Genomic DNA, 7,914 nt, shown 5'->3' on the forward strand with positions numbered 1-7,914 from the left:
AGATTCTTCCCCAAGCACTAATTGATGGAACAGTGTCAGTAAAAGGAAACAATCATATTCTAGAACAATAGAAAAGACTGAAGGACAATTTTGTGGAGAACTAACTTGGTACTGCCTGGTCTGTAATTGCAGTTCTGTGGAACCTTTCCCCATCAGACAGAAATTACAGATATCCCAGCTTCAGGGAGCTGTAGTTTCAGCTTCCTTAAGTGAAAGATGCAGTGAGAAAGCTGTTAGTGTATTATATAAAACAGTCCTCTGGTTTTTGTTGTCCCCCTTGCCCTAAAGGCAAGGTTGTTTCATCATAATTAGTGCTTTCATCTGAATTATAGGATGAACCATTATATTTTTCTTTATCAAGCAAGGAAATCTGACAATGATAAATACAGAACAGCTGGCAAGGAAAATATTCATAACCCACAGATTGTTTATCCATCCTTTGGAAAAGGGCACAATAGTCAAACTGTTCCTTGTAAGTAAAGAACATGCTGAATTCCCTGTTTAAATTATAAATCAGCTTCTCTAACCCTTAGTTAGAGTCACATCACTCATTCTGATTTGTCATTACTTCTATATTCAAAATACTTATTTTATTACTGGGATTTTCCTGTACTCTGGAGAGGCCACTAACCACTAAAGATATGTAGGGAACTGTTTTTCTGGCATATAAACATTTTAGATTTGAAATCTCCTCTTCCAAATCTGGGCACAGTATTTTAAGTTTTCAAGGAAAAGTAACCCCTAAACTGTGAGTCTGCTTAAGCTGAAACATTCAGATGGATGCAACAGATGAGAAACATTTCAAAGCTGATATTCATGTGTTCAAACTTTATAAATAAAATACTAACAATTAAAATTATTTCAAACCAAGAAATAGAATCTAAATGCAAATATAAAAAGCTTTGATAATTTTAAAACTTAAAAAATTTATTTTGTAAATTTTGTCAAAACATATTTTTCTACAAGTTTCAGCTTAGGGAACAGCTTGATTTAAAACAAAAAGAGAATTCTTGTTCTTTTGAAAAGGTCTTGCTAGCTTCAGAGACTACCAATCTATTCTGCCTTTAGCTATCCTGAAGTCAACAGGAATATATCATTGAGTAAAATTGCAATATCAAGTCTCTCTCTGATTATATGAATCACTTGGTTTTATTGAATACTGGGAATTGCAAGACACCATTTCTAGTTGTTTACTGCATGCTCAGTAAATGTGTTTGTCAAGCCACTAGGAAACTGGGAACAGAGAGTTCATCAAAACAGTTTCAGAAAACCAAAACATTTCAAAGAACTGACTTAAAAATAATACCATGGGAATAATTTATGCAGTTAACATGTAATCAGAATAATTTTAATAATTTAAGTAGAAGAAAGGATGTAAACCAGATTTCTTTTTAAGGTTTTCAGGAGGTAAGAGAACACCAATAGACAGCCAGCTGATAAGGGATAAACTGCCCAAGTTCCAGGTGGGAAGTTGTATGCAACAAAAAGGTGTCATTGTATGTACAGACACAGGAGAGTCCAGGGTAAATTATTTCAATGCCAGAGGAAGACTTTAGAGCAGAGGCATACTTCTGTTATCAAGCTCTGATAAAAACCTGAATTATGGCAAGTGGATGTATAATCCTCTGTCCTCTCCTGGGAAATTTTTCTGCCCTGTGAATAATTAATCTGGTCTGACATAGTTCTCTGTCAATTTTACCCATCAATTTAAAGTTCATTGCTTTTCTAGCCTTTTACCTCTGACCATTTCTTTTGGTTGTTTCCTTGATGTCTCCTTCTGACACAATTACAGGTTGATAACCCACTCCACAAAGTACCTATTGAGAAGTATTCTTAAAGCATCTGTTGGTAGGTCAAAACACAATAGACAAAAGGAGGAAAAGGGGTTTAATGGAATCTGTAGTGATTTGAAGCAATTTTATTTTCTCTCTCTGGTCTAGTTCATGATCAGAGATTATTTTCTCACTTTCTCTATTAACAGCAGGACAACAAAGGATAAAGGAGATATTTAGGATGCTTATGCTGGCAATATGTTGAAAGGGGAGCCCTGGATAGAAGAGGATCATTGTAGTTTGGTGCCAGGACTGGTATTTTACCTAATTAGATTTTAGAACAATGAACTCTGCTTATTGGTGGAGTCATTCTGACTTGGGTCTCAAAGAAAGCTCTGGCCATAATTTTGTGCTGCAAAACTCAAGATGAGCCTCAGCCTGCTGTGCTTCTGCTAGAAAAACCACTCCAGTGCCCAGGACCAAGGGCAACTGAATCTTTGAAAATCTCACTGAAGAAAATCTCTCCTGAGTCTGTCGCAAGATGGGCTCTTCCTTATGCTCTGAACCAGGCACAGAAACTCAGTAACTGCTACCAATGACAAGATCAATGAACAAAAATTACCTCTGTGCATCCCAATCTGACAGCAAGAACTTGTCTATTTTATATCCTGCAAAACATCATTGCTAAGCACTTCAATATTTATTGAAAATCCTCCTGAAGAATCCTCGTCCAAAATATTGTGTACTAGTCTGAAATGTGTCTGGTCCTTCCAAGTAAGCAATACTCTGAACCTCTTGTTGGAGACATTTCTTTTTCAAGGGCACACCTAATTATTTTCTTCCTTTCAAGAGCATTTTGTACACATTAAAGCACTGCACATTAAAAACCTGCTGCAGATTTCTCCATCATGTAGTGTTCAGACTGTGTGCTCTCAATGCTGGACTTGGCTTCCTACATTGGAAATGTCTCCTTTCTGACACAAAGTATATGAATTAATCAGTCTGTCATCTTATTTTCCTCTCATTTAGTAGACTTGATAATACTAGGCAAAATATTTTTTAGTTAATTAACAAGTGAATGAAATAGCATCCTACATGGAGCCTGGTCTTAAAATATACAGTATGTTATGAACACAAGTCCTACATTAACAAACAAATAATGTTGTATAACTTCAATAGCTACAGAGATGTGTTGGAAGGACCAAGTGCTTAGCATCTATAAATATTTGGCTTTTTTGTGTATTAAATCTCTAACAGCTAGCTAATAAATTCACATTCTTGTGGCTTTCAATTGGCTTGAATGTCAGAAATGCAGGAAATCAGCTGTTCTCAGGAATCATCTTGAGCCACAGTAACTGGGGAATAATGAAGTAAAACACACTTGAAAAAAGAATCATTTGTACTTCTAGCACATCACTATCAATGCTACTTGGTTAGTGATCTTAGTTCATACACTTTATGCTTCCAAAATCAGCTAAAACCGCCCTCAATATCTCCACCAGCTCTGATAATTACAATGCCACTGCTCCCCTTGCCTGTTTGCAATAATTACCTGTTGGGAAGAGCAGGATGACGTCCCTGGCACTCGATGGTGACTCACCAGAGTGACCTCATGGCAGGGGACTGATTTTGTTACCACTATTCTAAATACATTTCAGCCCTTGATTTATGAGCTGAATGGATTATTTTCTAAAATGAACAGACAGTGAAGCATCTGTTATTTCCAGAGAAGTAATGAATGCCCAGCACTGTCCTGACTGTCAGGCCAGGTTTTCTTTTGTGTAGGCTTGCAGCAGTGAGGCAGCACACTTGTTATTTCTCTTCCTTTTGCATTCCTGTGTGGAAGATGACTCCTTTTAAAGCTATTATAATAATTGGTGCAAGACTTAAATCAGTGAGATGACACTGCATTATTTCAAAAGAAAGCCCACCAAATTTTTTACACTTAAAGGCAAATATTTCCATGTTGCTGATAGCACAGAGCCATAGAATATCTCAATTTAGAAGGGACCCCTAAACTCATTGAGACCAGCTCCTCATAGAATCTCATTCACATTCTGCCAAAAAACATGGGCAATTTCCAGGGATAAGGACTCTTTTTGTAGAACAGTTAGGATTTCAAAATTTCTCCACTCAACAGATAATGTGGAAAGCTGTAATGTTAGGTGCATTCCTCCTTGTGTTTGGCCTTGTATAGGACGCTAATTTTATTTGTTTATATAATCACAATTCTTGTCTTTTTTTAAATAAGATTTGAGACTTTCTGAGAACAAATTGCAGTAATATAAAAACATTACAGATTTCCTATAGGCATTATTCTGAAACAGAAAAGAGAATTTAGAGTGGGAGCTTCTAATGTAAAAGTGCCTAGTGTAATAAAAATTCTGAATTTTAGACCTATAATGAATAAAAAACCAAATTTCCATTGGAATAGGCAGTGATGTGCTTGTGTCTCAGCTTGAACATTTTGAATGTAAAATTTAAAATGCAATTCAACTACAAAATAGCAACCAGTGATGCAAAAAAACACCACAAAAAACCACTGAAATTCATCTTCTTTTATTCTTATCTTTCTTTACATTGATACAAATGCTGATTTAAAGTCCAACAATAAAAAGAAGCATGTGAAATCACAGACATACCTGAGCACTCACAGCCAATAGTGACTGCACTGGCTCTGAAGCAAAGAGGCTTCATATTTATGTTTACACATTTACATAAACATATTCATGTTTACAAGGCTGTGCATGTGCAAGATGGAAGCATTCCCCAATAACTGAACCAGCTGATTGGGAAAAACATCTGTGTGCTGCTCTGGAAAACTTCCTGAGATGAAGTGAATCAACAGGGGCTGCTAGGAAACATCCATGACCAAAACCGATGTGGTCATCTTGGCCTTTTCTCAGCAGATCTTTCTGTCAACCTTTAAATTCAACCTTAGTTACAGAAAAAAACAAAACAAAACAAAAAAAACCCACACAAAAACCAATCTAAACAATTGTCCTTTTTTAAATTTTAGAATACAGCTTTTCCAATTTTTAAAATAAATGTTATATGCTTTATTCTAAATTTAATACATACTGAATGCAATGAGGTTCAAAACAAAAAATGAATATTTTTAGTGAGATGGAACCCAAGAATGTTTGCTACTGATGAAGGAACTATGGTAATAATAAAGAATTGTAAAGTAGAACATTTTTAGTCTAATATGGTGATAACTATATTCTGTTACTGAAACTTAGAGTAACCTCAGAGCATTGTGAAAAAGAGGCTTGATATTGATCTAATGGATGAAGCCACTAAGCATGTGGGTAATACCATTTTCCCAAAAGCATGTAACAAGTGAAAGAAAAGCAAAGAATAGAACTTAATCTTCTGCTTCCAAAGTTTGTACAGATGTCTTTACTACCTTTAGTAAATCCAACCAGAGAAAGCAAGCTATCATGTGAAAGTTGATTATTTTGGGCACGAGTAAAAGCAAGAAATAGAGAGCAACAGACAAATGAAGTAATTACATTTGTTTCCATAAGACAAACGACAATGCTACTGTAAATTAAGGTAGTTTAGCTTGATTCTGCTTTGACTTCTTCTCTTGAGATGTCCATCATGCCCATCACAATGAGCTGCACCGATGCATTCCACTTCAGTAGCAGCAGAGAAACAATTCCTGTCAAAATCCCTGGTGGAAATTCCAGGTATGGAAGAATGATGAGCAGATAGTTAGGATGAACAGATACAATATATCTTATAGCTTCATGCAATTTCTAAGAGAACATCTGATTACTGAGACTAACACAGATGAAATGAATCCCTCATCTGAGATGTAGCTGGTGATCATTTCACCAAAGCAGGACTGAGGAGGTGAGGATCTGACCAATGGCTCCCTTGGCCCAGCTTCAGAAGGTTTGCTCTGTCACCCAGAGAATTCCATTAGTTACAGACTGTGTGGTAATCAGGTGCTCTGATAATGAGGGACACATAAGAGATAACAGTGGCATTTTAATAACTATTGTGTAAATGTAGTTAAGCTGAAAGACCTGTAGCTGTCTCGAAGACATAAAAACCATGAAACCTCTAGTTATTATTAGCAGTCTATATCCCTTTAATGTTCAGAGCTATCTTATCAGAGGATAAGCTGTGTTAAGTGTTCAAAATAAGAATATACTTTTTATTTTTCCTTTGGATCATCTGCACATTTTGGACAACTGTTGCTTTGTATCCACTGTTGAAGTGAAAAGGGATTGAAACTGAATAAGGCTTTCTAATTTCAGCCAAAGACAGGAGGGCTATGGAAAATGGTTCTCTTTACAGCATCCCCAAATCTAGTAGTGTTCAGAGATGGAAAACAAAGTCACCTTCAGCACCAGAAATGAGGAACAAAATGGAGCTTTTGAAGCTAGAAAATAAAATTGAGTATCTGTCAAGAAAACAATTGCTAAGAAAGGCTTGTGAGCAATGTAACAAAATCAGGAATGAAACACCCTCACATCACAGACCACTGGAAAAATGAATCACTATCTGTGAGAGGATCATAAGTGTTACCAAAAACCATGGCTGAAGTAATTCTGTATTCCCACTAGGTATGGTTAACATTCAAAAACAACTTTTTGACCATGCATTAGAAAAGAGCAAGAAAATAAAAGTCATTAAAAACTCATTGAGAAATGAGCTGAAATCTTGCCAAAAGTTGTGTGGTTATTAGCTCTAAGTCTGGCATTTCTAAATTCTAAGTAACCCAATATTCTTTGAATGTAATTTTGCACATGTAATTTCTTCTGTTTGAAAACAAATAGAGAAAACAAGAGCAGAATTTCATGTTGGCAATGACATGAGTCATCTGAAATATTTCAAACCCCCATGCAGAGTTTTGCCACGTGGATGAATGAAATAAGAAAGTCACTGTTTGTCATCATATGTGTGAAAGAGAACTAAATGAAGCTGACATTTTTCCAGAGGATTTAAACATATTTGCAGATAAAAAAGGAAACAAGCAGACAATTTCTGTTCTGTTCCAAGCCTCACAGGTAAGGCACAGAGTTCCTGTTACTCCAAAGACTGGCCCTCTTTGCCTTGTCCTTTCAATATATCTCTTTCCTACTCCTGTTTCTTCACCCAATCCCTGTTCCCTTTAACTGTCAAATCCCAGCCTTCAATTCTTGCATTTGTCACACCAGTTCCAGTTTCTTACCCCAAAATGGGTCAGAGCCCAGCTCTTTGGCCTTAACACTTCTTTCACACAGGACAGAAAACTTCAGTCCCAACAATAAGCTTTTTAAAATAAGAAGCAATTGTAAATAGGCTCCCGTAGGAAGTGTCTCTCCTGCTGCAGAATTTTACAATAGATGATGTTACCCCCTACAGAAAATATAAAGACATTTGTGTGGGAGGGTTAAAGAGGAAGAATTATTGCAACTATTGGTATCTGCATCTCTTTGAATTATAAATTAGAACAAAAGTTCTCTGTGATGGCTAAGTGACAGAAAGGATTCTGAGCCAAGTCACACAAAAATATGCAAAAGAATGTACATAATTCAATAACAAAACAACTTTTGGGTTTTGAAAAATAGGCTTAATAGGACTAAATCTAAATTATTGACCTAAGAGTTTGAACAAAATGAAGACAATGAAAAGCTTCAGTTTGAGCTTACCATGAAAATGGTGGGAAGATATTTTATTGTATTGTTTATTCACTGCTATGTAGAAGCCAGCACTTCAAACCTGTTTACTCAGATATTTATCTTTTATCTTCAATTTTAGACAAAGTAAATTCAAAGCATGATAGAAAGTGACAATTCATATAAGCCTGTGAATCTATAATTTTCTGGTTTGTTGCTTGGTGTAGAATAAATGGTGAAAAGATGAAGAAACTTGCATGTTTTCCAAGTGCTACCTCTGAAGGAGATCTTGCTTAAACAGTCTGAAATAACAGGCCCATCATTTCTAACTGTCTGTAATTGAGTAACTCTGTTTCTGAACTATCCCCATAATCATCCCCTACATACAGAAGCTACATACTTGCTAGAACCTTTTAAAATTTGCATCCTTTTATTCAAGTAGAAAATGCATTACAACATATACTTGTGTCTCTAAGATTATAAATAATTATGTTTTACAAGCAGGATAAATGTTAATGTTAAATGCT

The sequence above is a fragment of the Agelaius phoeniceus genome, chromosome 8 (assembly GCF_051311805.1).
Source record: "Agelaius phoeniceus isolate bAgePho1 chromosome 8, bAgePho1.hap1, whole genome shotgun sequence".
NCBI lineage: Eukaryota > Metazoa > Chordata > Aves > Passeriformes > Icteridae > Agelaius > Agelaius phoeniceus.